The sequence below is a fragment of the Leptonychotes weddellii genome, chromosome 12, assembly GCF_054177405.1.
Source record: "Leptonychotes weddellii isolate Sample4059 chromosome 12, ASM5417740v2, whole genome shotgun sequence".
Taxonomy (NCBI): Eukaryota; Metazoa; Chordata; class Mammalia; order Carnivora; family Phocidae; genus Leptonychotes; species Leptonychotes weddellii.
This window is the reverse complement of record NC_138380.1, coordinates 92,098,905-92,124,275: the sequence shown is the minus strand read 5'-3', so window position 1 is coordinate 92,124,275 and position 25,371 is coordinate 92,098,905. Positions and strand designations below refer to the sequence as shown.

Below are 25,371 nucleotides of genomic sequence, written 5' to 3'. Positions count from 1 at the left end.
TTCTCAAAATCCTTCCACCCTCTTGTCCACAGTGCATTTCCAGAAGGACTCACACAATTCTAGCCCTTCGCGTCCAGGTGCTTCTCTGTTTATGACAAACTACACAAACTTCCTGCCTTAAAATAACACCAGTTTGTTATCTCACAGTTTCTGTAAGTGAGAAACCTAGACGCATAGTCAGGGAGTGACCTCGTGGATCGACACGTAGCCCCGAGGCTCGATGCTGGAGAACACACGCTCCTTTGCAGCATGCATTCACAAAAACTGGCCAAAACTGGCCATTATTAGTTGACAGAGAAAATACCAACTTTCAAAAAGGAGAAACTTTACAAACACATCCTGAGATCACAAAATGATGAAGCTAGGATTTACTAACAAAAGCCAGACATACTGATCCTTCCATCTGAAAATTAAGAAACCCCAATTAAATCACCCTGCGTGAAAGGGGAAATACAAACTGTAAAAATCATAAAAATGAAAATACTACATATTGGAATATGTGGTATGAATATAGAGCAGTGGTCAGAGGAAATGATAAACACTTTTATCAACAGAAAGGAAAGTATAAAAATAAATGAATTAAAATCCCACGTCCAAAAAAAACAAGAAGAAGAAGAAGAAGAAGAGGTAACAAAGTAAACAAACAAACAAAAAAAACAAGGCTCAAGGAGGAAATAACAAAAGCAAAAAGGCAGAAACTAATTAGAAGGAGAGTTTAAAAAAAACATTAATAAATTAAATCATGTTTTTAAATTAACAAAACAGACAAACCAAAAGCCAACTTAATTAAGAGGGAAGGGAGAAATCAGACTTAAATAAGAAATGATATGTGGAAAATAACCTTTGAAAGAGCAGAATTTTCTTTAAAAATGAGGCTGTTTTGCAAATCTTTATACAAGTAAGTGTGAAAATCCCAACTAAATGGAAATTTACTAGAGAACTATAAATTACCAAAATGGCCCCATTAGATTTATAAACCAAAATGGACCCTTTAGAGTTATAAACAGAGAAATGTATTAAGGAACCGTCTCCAAAATAGCACACGTCCAAATGGCTTCTGAGGGGAATTCTAGCAAAACTTCCAGGACCAGGCGGTTGTGATGCTCTAAAAATAATCCCAGAGCACTGGAAGAAAAGAAAAGACAACCTCCTAAATCCTTCTATGAAGAAGTAAAACACTGACCTAACCAGAGAAGGACCCTGCAAAGGAGCAAAACTACAGACAAGTATCACCCCCGAATATCCAGGCACCATGTCTCCGCAAAACCTGAGAGAGCAGAATCCAACACCACATTCAGAAAATAATATGCCACAACCAAGTAGAATGTGCAATATTGATTCTATATTGGGAAATTCTTATATATCATACAATATATTAATCACTCTAGGAAAAGTATGAAATTATCTCAGTAGGTGTTGAGAACACCCTTGTCAAAATTCAACCTCTACTCATGATTAAAAAAAAAAAAAAAAAAAAACCTCGCAAGAATAGAAGAATAAGAAATGAGGGATACATCCTTAACATGATAGAATATGCATACTGAAGCTGAAAAACCAGTTTATTTGGTGGGGAAAATTTAGAGGAATTTCCAGTAATATCAAGAACAAGGCAAGAAAATTCACTCTCCCTGTCACTACTCAATGCAATCAACAAGTGAAACCAAGAGCCTTCACAAACACAAGCAATACAAGTTAAGAACATATAATGATGGAGAAAATGCCATTTAAAATAGCAGGAAAGAGGCAGAAATACTTCAGAATAAAGTCAGCAAGAAAAGTGCAAAACCTATAAAAAGAAAATGTTTAAAAACTTTGCAAACTACTGAAAAACACAAAAGTATACTTGAACATATAAAAGGCACCCTCTTTATTTATTTTTTTATATTCTTTTTTTTAAATTTTATTATGTTATGTTAGTCACCATACAATACATCATTGAAAAGACACCCTTTTTAATTAGACAGGTTGAGCCAGCATTATAAAGATGTCATTCTCCCTAAAATAATTTGTAAATTAATTGGAATCTTAGTAAAATATTTTAATGCTGATATCAAAATTCATGAAACCAACATTCAAGAATAAGCAGGAAAACACTGAAAAGGGAAAACCCCAAGGGGAGCCAGCCCTCACGGATATCAACAGATCCCATGAAATCTCAGTAACTAAAACGGTGAAGTATTATTGAATAAACAAGTAGACCAGTGAAATAAAATAAACAGAATTAAACTCAACTGCATGTAGAAATGTTGTATATGACAAAGGTAACATCTCAATCATAGGGGTAAATGTGAACTCTTTCTTGGTGCTGGGGCAGCTGAGTAGCCATTAGAAAAAAAAATTAAATGTCTCACACCATACAGAAGACAAAATCGGGCACTTGGGGGGCTCGGTCAGTTAAGCATCTGCCTTCGGCTCAGGTCATGATCCCGGGGTCCTGGGATCGAGCCCCTCGTTGGGCTCCCTGCTCAGCGGGGAGTCTGCTTCTCCCTCTGCCCCTCCCCCCACTCGTTCTCTCAATGTCTTTCTCTCTCTCTCTTTCCCTCTCTCAAATAAATAAATAAAATCTTTAAAAAAAAAAAAAAAAGAAGACACAATCCACATGGCTCGGGAATCCTAGTGCACAAATTGAAAGCACACAAGCGTGAGGAGAAAACATCCATGAATTCCTCTTGGTGTAGGGGGATGATTTCTTAATGGGACTCGAAACGCAGAGGCAATAAAAGACTAATAAAATAATAATTAAAATAAGAAGTTAAAATTTAAAAAAAATTCTTGAAGAGAAACACCATTGACAAGTGACGTATTGGATAATAGTCCATCGTATGAATAAACCAACTCTTCCTGGGCGCCTGGATGGCTCAGTCGTTAAGCGTCTGCCTTCAGCTCAGGTCATGATCCCAGGGTCCTGGGATTGAGCCCCACATCGGGCTCCCTGCTCAGTCCCTGCTTCTCCCTCTGCCTCTGTCACTCCCCCTGCCCGTGCTCTCTCCTCTCTCTCTCAAATAAATAAATAAAATCTTAAAAAAAACAAACACTCTTCCTTATCCATTCATCCATCGACGGACTGGGCTGGTCCCGCCTCTTGGCTGTTGTGAATCGTGATGCTGTGAACATGTGTGTACAGTTATCTCTTTGAGATCCTCATTTCAATTCTTTTGGGTAAATACCCGGAGGTGAGACTGCGGGTTTCGTGTGGAATCTGAAATAGCCAAGCTCGTGGAGACGGAATAGAATGGGAGTTGGCGGGGTTGGGGGAGGGGAAGGGGAGGGGTTGCTCGGTGGGTATAAAGTTTCACTGATGCCAGACGATTAAACCCTGGAGACTGGCCACACAACCCAGCATTGTGCACGTAAACATGTGTTAATGGGCTTGATCCCATTTTCATTGTTTTTACAATTATAAGAAAGAAAGAAAGAAAGAATAAGGCAGTGATCAGCATGACAAATACGCCCCAGGGGGAGATCTAGGAGGACTTAAGGATGACCGTGGACAGTCACCAGGGGTCTCCTGTTGACCTCAAGGGGACAATTCCAGTGGGAAGCAGCCAGCTTAGACAGCAGGGGCTCCAGGGAGGCTGGGATGGTGATGAGCACTGGGTGTTATATGCAACTAGTGAATCATTGAACACTATAGCAAAAACTAATGATTTACTGTATGTTGGTTAATTGAACATAATAAAAACAAAGAAGGATGGTAAGTAAGGGAAATTCTTAAGGATGGTTGCTCCACAGAATGAACAGAAGAGTGAATAGTGAGAACAGGGAATAGTGAGAATAGGGAATAGGGAATAATTAGAATAGTCAATAGTGAGAATGGGGAATAGTGAGAATAGGGAATAGTGAGAATAGGGAAGAGTGAGAATACGGAATAGTGAGAATAGGGAAGAGTGAGAATAGGGAAGAGTGAGAATAGGGAAGAGTGAGAATAGGGAAGAGTGAGAGTAGGGAATAGTGAGAATAGGGAAGAGTGAGAATACGGAATAGTGAGAATAGGGAAGAGTGAGAATACGGAATAGTGAGAATAGGGAAGAGTGAGAATAGGCAAGTGGCCGCTGGAGAGGTTTGTGGATCGGTGGTCCTCTCCTCCCCCTTACTCAGTAACACAAAAGAAATGACAGCAGTGCTTGAGGTCCTGCGGGTGAGTTACTATGTAGGTCCAACCACCGCAGGACCCCCTCCCCAATGAGGCTCATGGTGGGATCCCAAGGACAGGAATGGCGAGTGTAGGCTCAAGGAGCTGTGGTTACTTCCATAAGTTCCCCCAGACACTGGGGCATTGCTCTCAGAACCTGAAAGGAGGGTGTGACCCGTGAAGGCAGGGAGATGTCCCCTTCGCTCTGCTTTCTGACCGACCGGCCTTGGAACCTTGAAGGTTCCATAGCCCTAGAGGAGTGAAGGCCTCTAGGCAGAGCAGCAGTGACGCTCAGGTAGAAGCCTTAAGAGGTAAGTGTCCCTCCCGGGTGGCACTTCCACAACACCTGGTTGAAATGGCCACAGTGCCCAGCATAGGAAGTTGCTCACAGGATGAGCTGGGACCCAGCCCAGCTGCTGTACCTAACAGGGACCTCATAAGCAGTCACGGGGATGGAGGTCCCTCATCCATCCCAGGGCCTGGAGATGCCACCGGGTGGTGGCAAGGGGCAAACCGGTTGACACTTCATTCCCTTGACACCATGGGCTTCCCTGGGGTCTGGCGAAGCCCATTCATCATTCAGGCTCAGAGATTCCCCGGGCTACAGTTTCTCCCTCTGTGTGACCACCTCTGCAAGCGCAAGTCGGTCTGCTCAAACTGGCTGATCACCCGGGGAGTTTCCAACCTTGGACCCTTGGCTTGAGCCCAGACCCAGTGCGGCGCCCAGAAAGCTCACTGCAGAATGAAGGGGCCCCTGGGTGAGGAAGCCTGTTCCGTGTGCAGAACTGGGTGCCTGGACCAGAGGGGAAAGCTCTGAGCCCTCATCCCTCTGACGTCCAGGTTTCGGGGTCACAGGAACAGCATCAGCGTCCGCCAGGACCGCCCACCCCACTGGGCAGGGAGCTGGAACAGAGTTTGGAAGCTGCCCTGCCGCGTTCCTTCTGCGTGCCCTCGGGGTTACCATGGTGAGAACAGCGGCCAGCTGTGAGGACCACAGCCCTGCCTGTGGGGCCAGGAGCCGGCCATCAGGTGTGTGCTCCCAGCCCGGTTCACCTTCTGGAACATTCTCGGAGAGTAGAGTCCGAGTTCATTCTCCTGGGATGGAACGGCACAAGGCTCAGGATGGCGGGGAAGAGTTTTTTTAAATGTAAACAACTTGAACTGGCCAACAATAAATGCGCGTTTGCTACAAATGTTTTCCTTGCTTTGCGGAGAGGACCCAAGTTCCTCCAGCTGACAAGCCAGCCTGGCCCCCAGAGCCACCCACCCCCACTGTCCCATTCCCCTGACAAGTCACAGCTCCTCACAAGCCTGGTCTGCACGCCTAGCTGGCCCCGGAGGAACTGGGGACACCGCCCCCAGGCCACGGCCACCAGCCCCGCGCTGTCACCTGACCCAGGTCTGAAGTCCCCTGCAGGGCACCCGGGGGAGTGGAGGGTGGGTGGATGGTCTCCCGAGACTTTGTAGAAAAATCTCCCCTCCCTGCCTCCTTCCAATCAAGGGTTCTTTTCTTCGCTAAGCATCCCCGACCCAAGACACATTTACCAGGAGGCTCGAGTTTTCCGTTCGCTAAAACTCTATGTGAACGTGAACTCTGCTGCCTGGCAGAAATGCTTGCAGGCAGAAATCCCTAAACACACGAAGGAGGAGGAGGCCCTGTGGCTGCAGGGTCACAGGGGGGTGGCCTCGTTCGGAGACTTTGCCCCTGGAGCTTTTGTGCTGGCCAGAACCGCAGCTGCTGATCCCAGAAACCTCGAGGGAGAAGTTAAAGCAGGAGAATAAAGGTGACCTTTCCGGATGGACTTCTACCCCAGATGCCTCTCTGGAAAAACAGGGAGATAGAATCCCGCTGTGGTGCAGCGTGCACCTCGATTCTGGGAAACGTGCTCCAAAGGGGTCGTAGTCATGTCAATACAGAAACATCCAGACAGCACGGGTCTGCTCCCTGTGCCGAGACCATCGCCTCTCCTTGGTCATTGTGAGGGGTTTTAAACGTGGGTGGAAGACGATGGCTTATGATTGGTTGGGTGCCGGGCGTATGAAGGGAGAACGCAGGACTCCAGAGACGAGGGTGACCAACTAGCTGCCCTTGGGACTTCTGCTGTCCAGCGGTACAAGGGGCTGGAGGCAGAACCTCTGGAGGAACTGGTCTAAATAAATTAATAACCCTAAACTAAAAGGAATCGCACAACCAGTGTGCATGGAAGCCCAGCTCCCCGGGTCCCCACGCCAACCTTCGGAAGGAGGGAACAGCAACCCCTAGGGGAAATGGGGCCACCAGGAGGTTAAGGACGCAAGGCAAGTGTGTGACCGCTCAGAGGTCACTGTCAGCAGAAGCATGTGAAGAGGCCAGGCATGGCATGTCTGTGTCCCCCACGTGGTTCAGAAGACACGGACCCTGCACGTAGGGGACAGGTGTGTTTCGGGCACAGGAAACTGTTCTCAGCTCCAGGACAAGGGGTCTGTCCGGCCCTCTCTTCACTCATCAGGAGACCTCAGGACCCGGTAGTCTGAGTGGGGGCAGGGCAGGCAGAGCCAGGGGACTGAGCAGGGACAATCGCCCAGGTCCCCATGAGAGGCGAAGGACAAGACACTTGTTTGAAGACCTCGCTCGCCAGGAGGAGCACGTACGAAGCTGATGGTTTAGGCCTCAAGGGCCGGTGGCTTGTCCTGGTCTTGAGAACACCTATTGGAGACACGAGGTCAGGGGTGCGTGAGTGGCTGGGCGTGTGACCCTGGACCTCCAGGGACAGCCGCAGCTTCAGATGGAGCGCCGAGAGGCAGTCATGCATTTCTGGCATTGAAGCGGGGGTGGAGGAGGTGGTCTGCCAGGCACACAGATCGACAAGAGAGAAATGCGAGGAACAAGGGGAGGGCACTGTGGCCCAGAAGCCAAGGGAAAAACAAAAGTGTTTTAAACAGGAGAGACATCATCTCTGGTGATGGAGTGTAAGTAATAGAATTGACCCATGGATTTTAATAGATCATATGATGTTCACTGACTTTGGGCAAATTACACCAACTGGCAGAAAGGAGAAGGATCATTTTTCATCATTTCTAATGCTTTCCTTAACTTCTAAATATTTTAACTTGGCGCTTGTAGCTCTTCTTGTGTTGACTTCATGGCCTCATTTATTCTGGGGACATTTTCTGAATTTCAAAATATCCTAACCATTGAAGGATGCAAACATCGAGCAATGAGAAAATAAAGCTAGAATGATACAGTTTCACTCTTATAAACGTTTTATCACGGTGAGAAAATTGTATCTCTCTTCTAATTACAGAGCATATAACCTGGATTAGAAAGAATTTTGGCTATGAATGTGCATTTGGGGTTTAATAGTTACAATTCAGTTTCCGAGTATCTTCTGGGATTCCATGGTATTATTCCTTATCCTTGGGGTTACCTGGTGCTATAGAATATATGCACTGTACCCCCCCTCAAAATTCATATTTTGGAGCCCTAACCCTCGAGGGGACTGTATTTGGACAAAGGGCCTCTAAAAAGGGAGTTAAGGTAAAATGGGGTCACTAGGGTGGGCTCTGCTCCATGATGACTGGCGTCCTTATAAGAAGAGGACATCAGGATACAGACACACAGAGGGAAGACGCTGTGAGGACATGGAGAGGAGAGAGCTGTCTATACACCAAGAAGAAAGGCGTCAGGAGAAACCAGCCCTGCCCACACCTGGATCTTGAACTTGCATCCAACAGAACTGGGAGAAATAAATGTCTTTTGTCCCAGCCACCCTGCTGATGGTATTTTGCTATGGCCGCCCCAGCAGACTAAGACAACTAAGAGTAAGACAATAATTCCAATCTTGGACCCCCCCCATCAACAATTTGTAAGGTATTCTCTGTTCAGCAAAAATATTTTTATTTTGTAAATCTGCTGCTGTTATTCATCTCACCGGTCCACTCAACAAAGATATTGACAAATAATTATTGGGCACTGATGGTGTGCCGGGTGCTGGAGACATGGAAGGGAGCCACGCGGATGTGGAGCACGCCTGTGTGCACATGGGAAACAAATAAGGAGAAAGAGAAGGTGACTTCTCTAAGGTCACATGTCCAGTTACCCAGAGAGCTGGAGTTCAAACCCAGGATTCCGATCTCTAGCCCCGTGCTCTTTCTATTTCATCCAATCTCCCTTCCATGCCTGGAGAAGGATTTCCACCGACGGTTGTTCAAACTTTATCGCCCTGTAAACCCAAGGACCAGAAATTCCACTGATGGAAACACATTTACTCAAATTATTTTTACGGATAGCCTCAGCCACCATGCAATGTATAAAAAATCATTTTATAAATTGTTTTAGAAGTTTTATTTGGAAAAATAAAAGGATGACATTCTGTCTCCCTGGAAGAGTTGTCATACTTCCTCTTTTCACGTAATTAAAAAAATGTATGTGTGGGTAGGTACGCCTTTTGCTTTGATTTTCATGAAGCTTGGAGCCAAGTTTTAGAACCACTTATAGAGAATACACTTATCCTGTACAGGGTGAATTTTTATTATTCTTATTTTGACTTGATTTTCTTTTTTGTGCTTTAATTTCCTTTGGTTCAGACTGTATAGCTCCACGGGTTGAGCAAAGCTTTCTTTAGCACCTTGGGACCGACAGAATAACCCCTGCTTGAAACAATGGTGGTAAAAGTGGACGTTCTCCCAAATAAAGGAATATCTTGCCCGTCCATTTTGTATTTCTTGATTCCTTACACAGCCAGCCTCATGATAACCGGCCCATGCCTTCCTCTCTCTCTGCTCCTAGTTGATAGGCTCACACACAACATTTTTACACAGTCTAGTGATGATGGGGAGGAGCCCATCTGCACCCGAGCGGTCAGGACAATGGGTGAGGACAGCATCCTCATGCTTATAGGCGGAGATCGAAAATGTGTTAACATCCTCCAAGGAGGAGGTAGGAGAGGACCAACCGTCTGTATATCCATCTAGTGTCCTCAATTTGGGGGAAGCAGACTGATTTTGTAAGCTGAGCTCTTGAGCAACCAACCCTGGGCTGCTAAGTCAGACTGAAGTCCTCAGCAGCCGGTGTCCTTGGGGGTGGTCCTCTATCTTCTGGGACTGACCCTTTGCTTTTCATAGCCCGAACACCTGTGTTTTCCAAGCGTCTCTGCTCCTATCGGAAGAGACGTTCCGTCAGCCCCCGGAAGTGCACTGGTCAACAGACAGCCTTTAAAAGAGGAAGGACGATATTTCTCCCCTTGAACTATACTAAGAACAAAGGCAGAGAAAAAACGAGGCTGGCGTCAGGCATGTTACAGGTGCTGGATGCAGATCTATGAGTTCTCAATCCACTGCCCCTTTCTCTTTGCAGACCCAATGCACTCACAGACCAGAGCTTCGGAAAGGATGTCTGGGCTCTAATTTTCTATGTAACTGTAACTGGGGGGAAGGTTGGGTGCAGCCATGGTGGAGGAAAGCATAGACTCCCCCATTTCACAGATGCTCTCCTTCCTGATGTACAGAGCTCGCTGCAAACACAGGCTATATTCGGCCAAGCACTGATGCACTCCCAAAATAAAAAGGCATTTATTTTACCCAGTTTTCATGAAGAAAAATGGTGGTTTCTATTATTTTAGTTTTTGAAGAGAAGAATGATTCTTTAACTCTTGAAACTTCTCTACAACTCACTGGGGATTCAGGGGATGGGCTTGAAAAGAAGCCTACATTTCACAACACATGCCGGAGGGGGTAGAAATTAGCACAAATATTAAGAGCCTTCATGTGGTTTTAGCCCTGACATTTTGTACTTGGCTTTTCTCATCGAGTTGAGGTATTGTAACCCATTATAAACACGGGGGAGAATGACCAACGTAATTACAATTGTGAAACAGTTTTCACTATAAGCTTTAATTTGAGGACACTTGATTTTTATGGATAATCCCTGTTTGGTTAAAATTTTCCATCTTCAGTTTTTACCCAAAGATGATTTCTTTGTTTGTTTGTTTTGGAAAAATTGAGGGTATTTGTTTGAATGTCAGAACATACAAATGTTCATTTTCTGACAGATTTTGTTTAATACTTTTATAGAGATATTTCAAATGGTTTAAATTGCCCTGATTTAAAATCATGAACTTAGAAAGTGAGGCAAGCTTTAACGAGAAATTTTAGAAACTAGAGTAAATACTCACACTTCCTGATTAAGATCTTACAGCAGAAGAATATATAGGAAGAATTTAGGGCACATTAATTCCAGCTCGTGTTCAATCTTTTCTGTCTACAAAATCTGGACAGCCACCCCATGGACTTGTAACACATTTTTGCAAGTGAAAGACATCAGTAACCCCATCCTCTGACCAGTTCCTCTGCCTGCTTCTATTCAGGCAGGGAATAAATCTTTCTCGATCATTGTAGGAAAAACACCCTGCCGTCTTCTCTTTCTTTGTATTAATGTAAATCCAGATGCATTGGTGATATACACATTTTCCGATGAAATTTCCAGTTCCAGTTCCAGCTCCTGGATATGAAGAGCTTAGATTCCATCACCTTCATAAGAAAAAAAGCCAATATATTACTTTTTGATGGCTTTTCTTGGAAACCCCATTAAGTGAGTGTTCAGGGCAAACTGTCACCATGCAATCAGGAGGAACAGCTCAGGTCTGCTCACCGGGGTCTGGAGACATTTCAGTAATAATTCTAACAAAATTGTGGAGGCTGAGGGTTCCCCCAAACTTTTTTGGATTTTATGTCCTAGCTCCCCATGAGGTTCTCATGATGATGATCCAAGGAAGGTCCCTTCATGGCTCTTATAGGAGGAAGTGAAAAAAGTTGTAAAATAATTGTGAAAAAAAAATGTGTAAAATAATGCAAAGCATTTTCCATGGCAACAATCACTTCCCAAGATAATTTTTTAAATAAATAATTTTAAAAATGTAAAAAAAAAAATGATCAGAGCATTATCCCAGGTGAGATAGGGGCATACCTCCCGGCTCCGCCCCTGTCACTGACCTGTCCTACCTGAGAGAGGTAGGGCATGTTACAGGTGCTGGATGCAGATCTATGCGCAGGTCACAGCGCAGGGTATGGACACACTGCAAGCCTGAGATTCAGTCTGAGATCGCAGAGCACCTCTCCAGGCCTCCTCCAGACCCTGCACCAGCCGCTCCAGCACCACCTCGCACACAGCTCCCAGGTCGCAGGGATGCAGACCCTCTCAGGGGAGGAATATTCGAGAGCCCGAAGTCAGGTGATGAGAACAAGAGGAGTGCTTTCCATCAATTAAACTAATCCTTGTGACAGTCCTGTGAGACTCTGTTTTACGGAGGAGGAATCTTTAACCCAGATAGGTTTAGAATTTGGGCTTTGAATAATCGGTTAGTAATGGAGGGGTCCAGGCAGCCTCCAGTTAACCAATGGGCTCCTGCACTCTAAGTGAATCAGTTCAAGGACTTCAAGCAGAATTTTTTGTGGATTTGCTGTGTCACTGTGTGGATTATTAAACAATAATGTAAATCACCTTCAAAGGGCTGGGCACAACTTGGCAGAAGTGTCCCTGGTTACAACATCTTCACGGTCATCCAAACATTGTGTGTCTGTCAAGTTGGTGAGAAGGTATTTAATTTATTTGTATTTGCACGTATTTAATTATAAATAGGGCTGTGTGTCTTTCAGGTGCTAATAAGCTATTTTTATCTCTTTTTCGTTCCTTTGTAAACTTGGTTTGATTTTCTGTGTTCATTACTTCCTTTTAGATTATCAGTATTTTTCTAAGTGACTTCTAAAATCTCCAAATCTCTAAAAGCCTGGGTGGCTCAGTCGGTTAAGTGTCTGACTTCAGCTCAGGTCATGATCTCAGGGTCCCGGGATCTGCGCTCAGTGGGGAGTCTGCTTCTCCCTCTGCCCCTCCTCCCCAGCTCATGCTCTTTCTCTCCCTCTCTCAAATAAATAAAATCTTTAAAAATAAATAAATAAAATCTCCAAATGTGGTAAGGAGGTTAACACATTGCCATCCATATTGCAAATGTCTTTGTTTACATGAATAACTAATTCTTGGGTGTATAAATCTACCACTTTATGCTGTAAGTCTTCTTTAAAATTTTCTCCAATGTTCACATTATGTATCTATGCCTATGTTTAGACAAATTTATAATGCTTTATTATAAGAATTTAATTTTAAACTGTTTATTACAGGAAATATTTTATTATACAAAAAATATAGATCTATTCTATCCGTTATAATAATTTCCAGACACATCTGAATAGTGAGCACTTGAAATATGATGACTATGAGTTAAGATGAGCTGTAAGTGTCAAATACACAACAGATATCCAAGAATTAATATAAAAAAGAAATGTAAAATATAAAATTAGTAATTTTATACACCATATTATTACAATGAATTTACCTGCTTATTTTCAGCTTTTTAAATGTAGTAATTAAACATTTTTAAAATTATATGTGGTCCAGGAGCACCTGGGTGGCTCAGTTTGTTAAGCATCCAAACCTTGATTTCGGCTCAGGTCATATCTCAGGGTCAGGAGATAGAGCCCTGTGTCAGGCTCTGTGCTCAGCACGGAGTCTGCTTGAGATTCTCTCTCCCTCTGCCCCTCGCCCACCTCCCTTTCTAAAAAAAAATAATAAAATAAAATTATATGTAATCCACATTGCATTTCTGTTGGCTGTTTTGATACTTGACATTTTAGTTTACAGATCTTAAATTCTGTCAAATTTCAGATTTTCTAGAAAACACCTAGCAGGAAAAATTCTCCCAACATCTACACCTAGGCACATCACCTTCAAACTGCAGAAAATGCAGATGAAGAAAATATATCGACAACATCTTAACTATGCATGAGTGGGAGCAGGAATTACAGTGAGCCCTGCCTCGGAAACCACGAAAGTGAGAGGAGAGAGGACCAAATGTCTAATGCGTTGAGAGAAGAAAAGCACCAACCCAAAATTTTGTATCCACTGAAACTATCCTTCAAAAGTAAGGGAGAAGTAAAGACCTTCCTAGGTGAGCAAACATGGAAGGCATCTCGTCAGCAGGCCTGCCTTGCAGAAAATACTAAGAGTTTCTTCAGAGAGAAGGACAATTATTTGTGTCAGAAAGTGGGATCTATGTAAAGAAAGGACGAGCACTAGAAAAGGAACTGGTGAAGGATAAGTTTAAAAACCTCTATTTTATTATTTTAAATCTTACAGTTAATAGTTTGTCCAAAATAATGGTAGAAACAATGAATTCAATGATTGTAGCTTATGGATGAGTAGAATTAATGACAGCGAGGATACAGGAATTCGGAAGATTTTATATGAGGTGCCCGAGAAGAGGTAGAGCGTCATTTGGAAGCAAACTTGCATTATATTGCAAATGCTGGGGCAACACTAAAAACATGACAGAAAAAGAGGTGTAGCAATGTGCTAAGAAAGGAGAGAAAGTGGAATTCTAGAAAATGCTCAGTTAAAACCACAGACGGCAGAAACAGAAGACAAAGAGAGGAACTAGCAACAAAGACAGCAAATAGAGGAGAGTATCAAATATGGTAAGTATTAACTCCACTCGGATAATAATCACTTTAAATGCCAATGGGCTAAATGCACCAACTGAAACTGATAATGTCAGAGTGAAACCAGCAAACCCAACCATGTACTGTCTACAAGAAACCCACTCTAAATACAAAGACGCATACAGATGAGTAGTAAAAGGATGGGGAAGATACACCCTGGTAACATGAATCTAAATAGAGCAGACATCAGAGCAAGGACACGTCTTGAGGAAAAAGAGGGGTGCCACCTAATGATAAGGAGGTCAATTCTCCAAGAGAATGTAACAATCCTTAATGAGCATGTGCCTGACAGCAGAGTGTCACATAAGCCAAAAGTACGGACGTGCAGGGAGGAAGAGATGAATCCATGATAATGGTTCAAGACTCCAACGACTCTCCCCCAGTGATGGATGAACCCAGCAGTCAGATTGCAAGGATGTAGCTTAACTCAACAGCACCACCAGTTAGTCAGGTGGATTTAGGGGACATTTGCAGAATTATAGCATTAAAGGCATATACAAAAAAGGAAGAAGAGATAAAGTTAATTACCTAAATTTTCAACATAAGAAACTAGAAATAAGAAGAGAAAATTAAACCCAAAGTAAGCAGGAGAAAAGGAGTAATACACGTTAGCGCAGAAATCAAAACAGTATGGTCCGGGCGTAAACACAGGCATATAGATCAGTGGGAAAGAGTAGCCCAGAAATAAACTCATGCACAGAAGATCAATTAATTTACAGCAAAGTGGGCAAGACTAGACAATGGGGAAAGGACAGCCTCTTCAATATGTGGTGTTTAGAAAACTGGACCCCTATCCTCACATGATACGTGAAAACTAAATCAAGCCAGATCCAAGACTTGAGTGTAAGACTTGAAACAAAACTGTTCTTTTGGAAACTACCAATCATGGCATCAGACCAACCAAGAGGCCGAGGAGAACCATGGGAGTGATGAGAAAATGAATGTGTAGCCAACTTCTGAGCATCTGTTGTAACGCTTGATTTTGCGGGGGGGGGGGTTATTTTTGGCAAAATCCTTGGCTAAATCATGAAGATTGACATACAGGAAAGAAATACTTTTTCTCCCCAAATGCTAAGCTCTATAGAGCACTTACAACATCTTTACTTCACTGGGCTTTAATTCAAAATTACATGACACGCAAAGGAAAAATTTTGTGTCCAAACTATGGAAAATCTGTACATTTAAAGGAGCAAAAACCATCGGCATTTAACATGTTTATCATCTCTTGCCAAGTTTATTTTAACCTCGATGTTGCCATCGTGCTAATGTAAGTTAAACTCCACAAAGAAATTTCCAAAATTTTCCATTACGTATTTCGTATATATGAAATACAGGTTTGTGACCAGCATTGCTAAAACATTTTTAACTTTATTCTTTAATGTCATGTATTGAATATACAAGCAAGCACACATTTTTATAATATTTTTCATATAAGTCAATAAACATTTCAGAAAATAAAATTTATTTTTTAGACCAGAATCCTGGTTACTTGAGAAATCAAGATCATTTCCTAAGAAGAATGTTTCAACTGTTTTGTGTTATTAAAATTATGTTGGAGTCTGGGGCTTCTCCCCAGGACAAGAGAGCATAGACCTGTTAGTCCCTGTTCCTCCCCACCAAGCACAACCAAACAACAACCCTGGAAATCATGCAATAGGCAAGCAAAGGATAACTCTGAGCGGTGCTAAGACAAGGCGAAGGGACTGGGTCCCAGCACTGAAGGTACAGTGCAGAGTGTCATATACCTCCCACCCAACTAAATTTGACCCAGGAAATAGGAGAAACCCAGCCCAGCAGAATAAAGCAGCTCATCCATCCTGTGGATGGAATGGGAGGCCCCCACCCCGACATCATCATGCTATGCCTCCACCACTGGAGAGGGGCATCAAGTGAGGGCACTGATTAAAATTTAGTGGCCAGAGGAGACACTCTCCTTTTATGCTGGGCCTGAGACTCCCTTTATGTCTGACAGATACAAAGAGGGTGGGGCATACACAAGAGAGACCTAGCCCCAGCAGACAACTTGGTCTGGGTCACCTTCCTGTTCTGTGTAAGCCAAGACCCCTCATTCCTACCCAGAGACGCTGGGCAGCTGGGTGGAAACAGTCACAATAAATGGTCCAATCTGGGAAGCCTCTTTGCCCGTGTAACTCTCTTGCCGAGGGACACCAGGGAGCTTAGGTGGAAAAAAAGACTCTGTCGTATGAAGTGCCCTGCTGCAGAGCGCCTCATCACCCTGCAGGCTGAGATTTTCCTCGTCCTTCCAGAAACATGGGATGAGCGGATAGAGCTGGAGAAGGTACTAAATCCCGGAAAGTGGCCAGGTCAGGAAAGGCAGCCTGATTCTGTCCCTCACCCAGACGCTAAAGTAGTTACAAGGCCCAGGTAGGAGGATCCTGCCATACTCCTCCTTTTAAGGAAAAAGACATTTCATGAAAAAGGATGTACAGATGGGAAATGAGCACATGAGAAAATGTTTAGCCTCATTAGTCATTAGCGCATATCTTTTAAAGCCACAACCAGATATTGCCACACACTTATCTGAGCACTAAAAAAATGAAACAAAATGATAACACCAAATGCTGGTGAGGACGTGGAGAAATTGGATCATACCTCCTTTGCTGGTGGGGATGTGAAATGTGTCATTTGCTCTTGAAAACTGTCTGGCAGTTTCTTAAGAAACTAAACATGTAACTAGCACACTATGGAACAACTGCACTCTTGGGCACGTATTTCAGAAAAATTATGTTCACACAAAAGTCTGTGCATGAATGTTCATTACAACTTTATTTGTGGCAGTCAAAAATGGGAATGTCCAGATGTCCTTCCACAGGTAAACACATCATTACACACAGGGAATAGTACTTATCAGTAAAAAGGGACAAATCATCGGAATAAGCAACAACTTGAATAAATCTCCAGGGATTATGTGGAAAAGTATGAGAAAAGCCAATCCAAAAAAGTTTTGATTATTTCCTTTATATGATAATTTCTTGAGGAACCTCCATACTGTTTTCATTGTATCAATTACATTCCCAACAGCAGTGCATGAGGGTTCCCCTTTCTCCACATCCTCACCAACACTTGTTTTTCCTTGCCATTCTGAGAGTTATGAGGTGGTATCTCATTGTGGTTTTGATTCGCACTTTCCTAATGACTAGTGATGTTGAGCATCTTTTCATGTACCCATTGGCCATCTGAATGTCTTCTTTGGAGAAATGTCTACTCAGATCCTCTGCCCATTTTTGACTGATTGACTGATTGTTCCTAAGTTGTATGAGTTCTCTCTATATTTTGAATATTAGCTCCTTATGAGATACATGATTTTGAAATATTTATCTTCTCTCATTCTGTAGGTTGCCTTTTCATTTTGTTGATGGTTTCTTTTGCTGTACAAAAGCTTTTTCGTTTGATGTAATACCTCTTGTCAATTTTTGCTTCTGTTACTTCTGCTTTTGGTACAAAGATCCAAGAAGAATGTGCAATATGATGGTTGGTCAAATGAATATATGGCAAATACACACATACACACAGACATACAGAAGGATTGCGGATATAAATACAAGAAGAAGAAATAAAATTTCTGCATGAAACCAGGGAAGACTATCTTCATGATCTTGGTGAAGTGGAAAAAAAATTTTAAACAAGGCACAAAAGGCAATAATAGGAAAAGAACAATAAACTTGACCACATTAAATTAAGAACTTCTGTTCACCAAAAACACCAAAAAGAGAATGAAAAATCAAGCCACAAAGTGGGAGAATGGCTTGTTAAAGCATATGACTAACAAAAACAACAATGTCTAAAATATAAAACAAACTCTTACAAATCAGTAAGAAAGGAGTGCAAAAAGAAAAGGGGCAAGAGAGTTGAACCACATGTCAAACAAAGAAGATACTCAGATCAGAATTAAACCTACTAACAGGTATTCAAATGCATTAGTCATTAGGAAATGCAAATTCAAATTTTAATGAGACACAGCTCTATACCCCCCCAAAGTGACTCAAAGACTGACAAATCCAAACTTGTGCAAGGACTCAGCACAACGGGGGCTTTTTTACCATGTTTGGGGGTGTGTGTGCAGCATGGTGTTGCTACCTTAAAAAGCCAAGTGTTATCCGCCATTATGGAAAATGCTATCTGTTCCCCTGGCGAAGCCCCTAACACAATATTTAATATCAGAGGAATTTTCACATATCATGTTTGGTTTCCTAATTCTGGAGAAAAGCTTATGTGATCTTCACCTTTAAGTGTGATGCTTGCTTAGGATCCTTGTGGATAAACTTTTCAAGTTAAAAAGGGCTTTTTGTTTATTTAATTTTTAGTTGGCTACATTTTTTTCCTTAACATATTAATGGATGTTGATTTCTAACAAATGCCCTCTCTTCCCTTTTTGAGATGATCATATTTTTTCTCCTTTATTCTCTTAATCAACTGTGTTGATTAATTTTTGAATGGCAAATCCAACCTTAATTCCTAGGATGACCTCAATTCAGGTATGTCTTGTGTTCTTTGTGTATATTTGTTTTGCTAATGTTTTCTTGAATATTTTTGGCATCTTTCTTATCTTTCTTGATTGTTTTTACAAGGTTATTCTGTCCTCAAATACAAGTTGATTATATTTTACCCAATACAAAGAAAAAAAGCCCACCCTCTTCTGTTTAATTTACTTTAACACATGTCTAGATACTGTCTTTGTTTACTAGTGGTGAACACCCGCGTCATTGAATAAAGACCATTCCTCTGTACTCTATTTATAGAAGAAAAATGTATGCTTCAGCTGACCAATAATCCCCAGTATTTTTATAGAACATCTTCAACAAAGAGATTCATCAACTAACTTCCACATTTAGAAACAGCTCGAAGATCCCATTGGTCTTTGATGCCCAGCAGTTTCCAGGATAAATGAAGACTTGTGACTCCCTAGGGATTGCTAGTTTCCATATTTATCCCTTAGCGCTTGACTAAACACCACAAGAAAATGAAAAAACCTATACCAGCTCTCCTAATTGAAGCTGTGTCTGATTATGGAGGCATTAAAACCTAAAAATGGATTGCACATGCTCGCTTCTGGCGATGGATTCAGGCACCACTTCCTGCCGCCAGTCCCTGATGGGGCAGAACCAGCCCAGCGCTGCATTACGGAAATATGATGCAATGTGCAATGGCGAGGATCTTAATTTTCAACTGACATCCCTTCACCATGTTCCATTTAAAAACATTTCTTAAAAAAATAAAATAAAATAGAATAAAAGTGCTTCCTTGTCATTCATTGTCATTGTGAAAGCTCATGCTGCCAAAAATCCCACAGCACATCCAAGAATGTGAGTTTACATACACACGGAATCTATGGAACAGGCTATAATGTTCATGGACTTTGTGTTACTAGCAGAAAGCAGTTGGTTCCAGCCCTAAACTTTCTTAATGATTAGGACAACATGACTAATCAATTTATAATTCTTATAGTGTTTTAATACAGAACCCTAGCAGGGGTCATGCAGGGCTGTGGTGGACGATATCCATACTTTGGATGAGGTGTGCCTGTGGTTGTCATTGTTGATGTGCAACAGAAATTAAAATTTTATAAAAACTGCAGTTCAATGTATTGACTCTGGTAAGGTTAATGAAGACAGTTAAAAGACATCAACTTTAGAACTGAAAATGGCTTAATTATAAATGAGGTTTGGGAGGTATTTGAGAGGAAAGGGGATCTGTGTAAGCATGCTTTCTACCTGTGCCCACTCTGTGCATGTGCTGTGAAAGTCATCCAGGCACCTAGGAAGCCAACACCGGGTCCACACCTGCAGACATGAGTTCACACCAGCCGAGGTGAGTTCACACCCACTCCTCTCCTGGGTCTCAGCCCCTAAACAGGGGAAGGAAGAACCAGTGCTGCACAGAGAGCTCTTTGGAACCTTCCAGACTGGTTTCAGATCTCAGCTTTGCCACTTACTAGCTCAAATTTTATATCTTTTTTTAATACGAAAAGACACTTATTATTACTTTACTATGTAACAGATTAGTGACTGCAGCAGGTTGCATTTTCTCAGATGCCAAAGGAAGCGCAGGATAACATTTCTCTCGGACTCTGGTGTCTAACGACAGCTGTGATCCTGTCCACCCCAGCAGCAAAGGTGTGCACTGGGAAGGCATGTTTTGCTAAGTTGTTCTATCATGGTTCTCACACAAAGTGTTCACCATTCTCTTCCAGCCTGCTTCTTCTTCCAGCACGGGATCACATGTCTCATCCTTGTTATGCACGGGATCTGTTCTGGGGGCAGGTCTTGGGTGTTCATGGGGAACGTCCAGCAAAGGCTGACGTCGCACTATGGTCCTGCCATTGGGTGTCAAAGAAGGCTCTACTTTGTAACTACGGTCATCTGGAAGAGGAAAATAATGCAGATTTATAAAAAAACAGGACCTAAAGCCCTATCATAATTTATCCATTCCCCTCCTGAATGACATTTAAGTTTGCTCCTCTTTGGATTGGAAATACACGACTCAGGATGGCTGTCTGTGAGTTCATCCGTAGCACTACTATTGTATAACAAGATGCTTATCAGGCGCTCTGGAGAAAGGTGTTGGGAAGAGAAATTGCTTTTAAAATCTGTTTCCAGGAAGTGTTCATCCCCGGACAGCTCCTCACCACAAGCCCGCCACTGGTCTCCAGAATTTTCTCTCTTAACTTCAGGTCACACATTTGCAAAAGTGAAGAGCTCAATCTGAAAAGCTATCATAAAAACCTTGTGGAAGAACCATTTCCTTTTGCTCCCGAAGGCAAAGGCAGTGCCAGAAAAAGAACGTGTGAGATCCCTCCCAGATATAAAAACCCATGGCTTATTTTCTAGCCAATAAAAGCACGTCAATGCTTTGGAGCATTTCTTTCCCACCCCAAGGAAGTGAGATGACTCTGCATCTCTCCAGCAATAAACCTTAGCATGCTCTCCTGAGCGCTGCTCACTGTCCTGGAGACTCAACCTATATGCACCACTTCATATGTGCCAGACAATGTTTTGTGTGCTTTATGTATCCCCACAAGACCTTACAAAGTACACACCTCTGTCACCCCCATTTTGTGCATTGGAAATGGGGCACAGAGAGGTCACAGAGCTGTTGAAATGCAGGTGACTGCCCCCACACCTGATCGGGGTCAGGGCTGAGTAGCCACACCTGCTTCCCTGCCCGCAAGCAGGTTCTACGTTTCACTCTCATTGTTGGGTCATTTGTCTGTGTATGGTGCCATCTCAGCTGTTGTGATGACCACATTCATCCGTCCCCCCAGGATTAGAGGCAAACAAGAGGCTGAATCTCATAGGTAACAAGACCTCGCCCTGTGAGGAGAATGCATGCCCATTACCGTGGCCTCATTTGTTACCCATCCAGTTTGGGAGGAAGGGGGGTTTTGAGTAGGAACACCTGACATTTGAACAGGTTCCTGTTTCCATTGGACTTTCAAATTTTACATTTATAAAATAATTCTCAAACCAAATGTCACGGTCCCACCGTTTAGCCTTTTTCTGGGGACTCCCGGGTGGATGTTGTGGGACTGGGCTTGACCTCCCCCGCTTTGTGATTCATCCTAAGGGAGGCCCTGCTGCATCAGACGATGCACAGGAGCCCGTGGGTGCCAGCCCCGCCAGCCATTAACCGCATGGCCTCAGACAAGTCCCCTTGAACAGTTGGGGCGCCGCCTCCTCCCCACACGTGGTGTATGTACACAGGGGGCCCCACAGGCTCTGCACACAGGTGAGTCCTGACGTGCATGGTCACTAGGGCTATTACAACCAGGTTTCTTACTATTGCCATCAATAGGATAATCGGCATGAGACAATTACTTAGTGCATTGCAAAGTTCCTCTACACCTGGAAGGAAATGAAATCCCAGTGGGGTTGGGCAGGGGTCTCCGACCTTGAGTCTGCCCCTTTGCAGATCCTCCTTGGAGCCATCTGATATGCAGCCAGGGGTGGACATCACCAGACCACATCAATGCTCAGGGACAAGCCCAGAGAGTTGCACTCATGAGAATCATCACTCCAGCTGTTGCAGAGAGCTACGCTTCCCTGTGTCCCTTTCTCTCCTGTTGAGTTGCCTATTTTCCAGCATGCATGACACCGAGGGGTCCAGGAGGACTTGTGTGCATGCAGGGCCACTGGGAGAAAGCAGCCTTGTGTGCCACCATCCATCAGAAGGGCCAGACCCAGGACCCTGATTCCTCAGCGGGCAAACACAGTCACCATCAGCTCCTTGCGGATCTGACGGCTGATCCAGCTCCTCTTGGCTGAGCCAGTGGAAAATGCATTTATATTTGGCAAATGCCAGTACAATTGGGCTTTTTAAAATTCCAGAAGACTTTAATGGCAGAAAATCACTTAAGTTTAAATCCCTTATTGTCTTTTTTTGCTCTTGAAGCTGAGCAATGAAATGAGACCAAACCAGAGTTTAATAAAAACTTAATTCCCACCAGAATCCAGAGCCATCTCTAAACGGCCTTAAATCTTCTGTTCGTGAAACGCTGCCCAGCTCACGGCAAGAGGTCAACAACCTGTTTTTAATTTACACTTTTTATTCCCTTCAGGAGATGGAGGGAAAAAGATCCAGAAAATAATGTCTTCAGAGTGGTCATGGCTTCTGCAGTCCTGCCTGATTGCCAAGCTCTATGCAACTTGCTGGAGGCAGGGAGCGGTCTCAGGGAGACAGGACGAGTCTTGAGGGTCCCGGAGGACCTCTGTGCAGAAAGCAGAGCTGCCCCTCTTGCTCAGCACCTCTGAGATGCCTCAGTCCTCGCGCAGGTCTGAGACACACCTGCCTTCCCACATGACTGAGCAAGGTCAGGAGGGAGGAGGGCCTTGCACAAATACTGTGCAAGTTCAATATGATGTGCAGTTCAAGCCGGGTCCTATTCCCCACATCGATTCTCCTACCAGACCAAATACAGGATGCTCAGTTCAACTGGAATCTCAGATAACCCACCTGCTTGTAGGAGCCCCATAACGCAGGATATGGTATGAGAGTAAGGATGTCCCAGGCAGTGCACACAATGCAGATCTACTGAGCAATTATCCATTGTTTATCTGAAATTTCAGTGGAGCTGGGCATCCCATATTTTTATTTGCTAAATCTGTCAGCCCTAACATTTGGAGATGTCTCCTGGTGAGAACTAAATGTTAACTACCTCGTTCTCTTTATTTCAGCTGACTTTTTTTTTTTTTTTTTTGCTTAAGAATAATTTACATACAGTAATGTTCATCCTTTTTGGTGTATGGTTTTACAATTTTTTAAATTTTATTTTAATTCCAGTATAGTTAGCATACAGTATAGTATTAGTTTCAAGTGCACAATATAGAGATTCAACACTTCCCTACATCACCCAGTACTCATCACAACAGGTGCCCTCCTTCATCCCCATCACCTGTTTCCCCATCCCCCACCCACCTCCCCTCTGGTGACCATCAGTGTGTTCCCTGTAGTGAAGAGTCTCTTTCTTGGTTTGCCTCTCTCTCTCTCACTCTCTTTCCCTTTGCTCCTTTGTTTTGTTTCTTCCATTCCACATGAGTGAGATCATATGGTATTTGTGTTTCTGTGTCTAGCTTAGCATAATACTTCCTAGCTCCAACCATGTCACTGCAAATGGGAAGATTTCATTCTTTTTGATGGCTGAGTAATATTCCATTATGTATATACACGACATCTTCTTTATCCATTCATCAGTTGATGGACACTTGGGCTGCTTCCATAATTTGGCTTTTGTAAATAATGCTGCAATACTATCTTGTTCTCTTAATTGCTGTAGAATTCAATCCAATTCAATGAAAAGAAAATTCAGTTAGAAGAAAATAATGTATATTTGTCAGGGTGTGTGACATTACTGCTCAACATTTAATTTAGGCTTATAAAACAGAAATAAAAACAGAAGAAAGGAGGGAGAGAAGGAGGAGGGAGAAGAAGAGGAAGAGAACAGAGACAAGAAAGGGCAGGAGAGAGAGGAGGAGGGAGAGGAGGAGGACAAGAAGAGGAAGAGGATGGAGAAGAGGAGGAGGAGGAAGATAAGGAGAAGGAGAGAGGAGGAGGAGGAAGAGGAGAAGGAAGAGAATGAGGGAGGAGGAGGGAGAGGAGGGACAGAAGAAGTGAAGGAAGAAGGAAAAGAAATATATTCAGAACATTTCTTATAAACAGCAACACCTCTGCTGTATCAGAATCACAGGTCGTTTAAAAGTAACTTGGCCTAGAACTAAAATGCATAATAATCCCTGGCACAGGACATCTCTGTAGGCAGGTAACCTGCACAACACTGTGTTGGATCATTTCCACTTCAATATGCGTATATTTTACTATGTATTAAAACTATTAATGCCATGTCTCTCAAAAACTACCATAAACAAGCAGACCTACAATAATGAGATCACAGTGAGCCAACTAAACTATATGCAGATAAATTCAGTTTCCATCCATTCAAACATCTCCTACGAGGGCCCAAAACATCTGGCTGTCAGTAAGCAACTAAAATATCAGCCTTTTTATAGGCAGGTAATGCACAGATCTAATTTTCAGAGTATTTATCTGGAGGTTGTGTCTGTACACACATAAGGCAGGGTCTGCACAGGTCATGGGGAGGGGGCCCTAACCCCATGTGACAGGTGTCCTTAGGGGAAATCAGGTTAACTTGAGGTCATGGGGAGGGGGCCCTAACCCCATGTGAAAAGTGTCCTTATAAAAAGAGGAAATTTGGATCCAGAGACAGACACAGAAAGGGAAAATGTGAAGTACAGGGGGAAGAGAGCTGTGGACAAGCCAAAGAGAAGGTTCTGGAACAGAGTCTCCCTCACATCTGGGGGGGGAGCCAGCCCTACCACCACCCTGATCTTGGACTTCCAGCCTCCCAACTGTGAGGACGTAAATTTCAGCTTCATTCCAGCAGCCCCAGCAAACTCCTACGGACACATGTCAAACACATGAGCCATGCCTCCAACTCACTCACTCCCACGTGTGAAGTCTCATCCCCAAACTGTGGAACGTAACAAGGGGCAGTGGGTGGTCAAAGTACCATCTCACTCATAAGTGGAATTTAAGAAACAAGACAAATGAGCATAGAGGAAAAAGAGAGAGAGACAAATGAAGAAACAGGCTCTTCACTACAGGGAACACACTGATGGTCACCAGAGGGGAGGTGGGTGGAGGATGGGGAAACAGGTGATGGGGATGAAGGAGTGCACCTGTCATGATGAGCACGGGGTGATGTAGGGAAGTGCGGAATCTCTGTATTGTACATCTGAGACTAATACCTCATATATGTTAACCAACTGGAGTTTAAATAAAGTAAAATAGAATAAAATAAATAAATAAAATAGGATAAAATAACATAAATAATAATAAAATTAAATTAAAAGCATAAAATTGTATATATGGACCACATCTTCTTTATCTATTCATCTGTTGAAGGGCATCTCGGCTCTTTCCACAGTTTGGCTATTGCGGACATTGCTGCTATGAACATTGGGGTGCATATGGACAATGGAATATTACTCAGCCATCAGAAAGGATGAATACCCAACTTTTACATCAACATGGATGGGACTGGAAGAGATTATGCTAAGTGAAATAAGTCAAGCAGAGAAAGTCAATTATCATATGGTTTCACTCATTTGTGGACCATAAGGAATAGCATGAAGGACGTTAGGAGAAGGAAGGGAAAAATGAGGGGGGGGGGAACTGGA

General features: G+C 43.2%; 1 protein-coding gene across 1 annotated transcript in view; it reads right to left on the bottom strand.

Annotated features, from left to right (window-relative positions):
- TNS3 (tensin 3) overlaps window positions 1–25,371 on the bottom strand; it is a 416,462-nt gene that overhangs the window by 118,189 nt on the left and 272,902 nt on the right. The gene's annotated exons all lie outside the window — the stretch shown is intronic.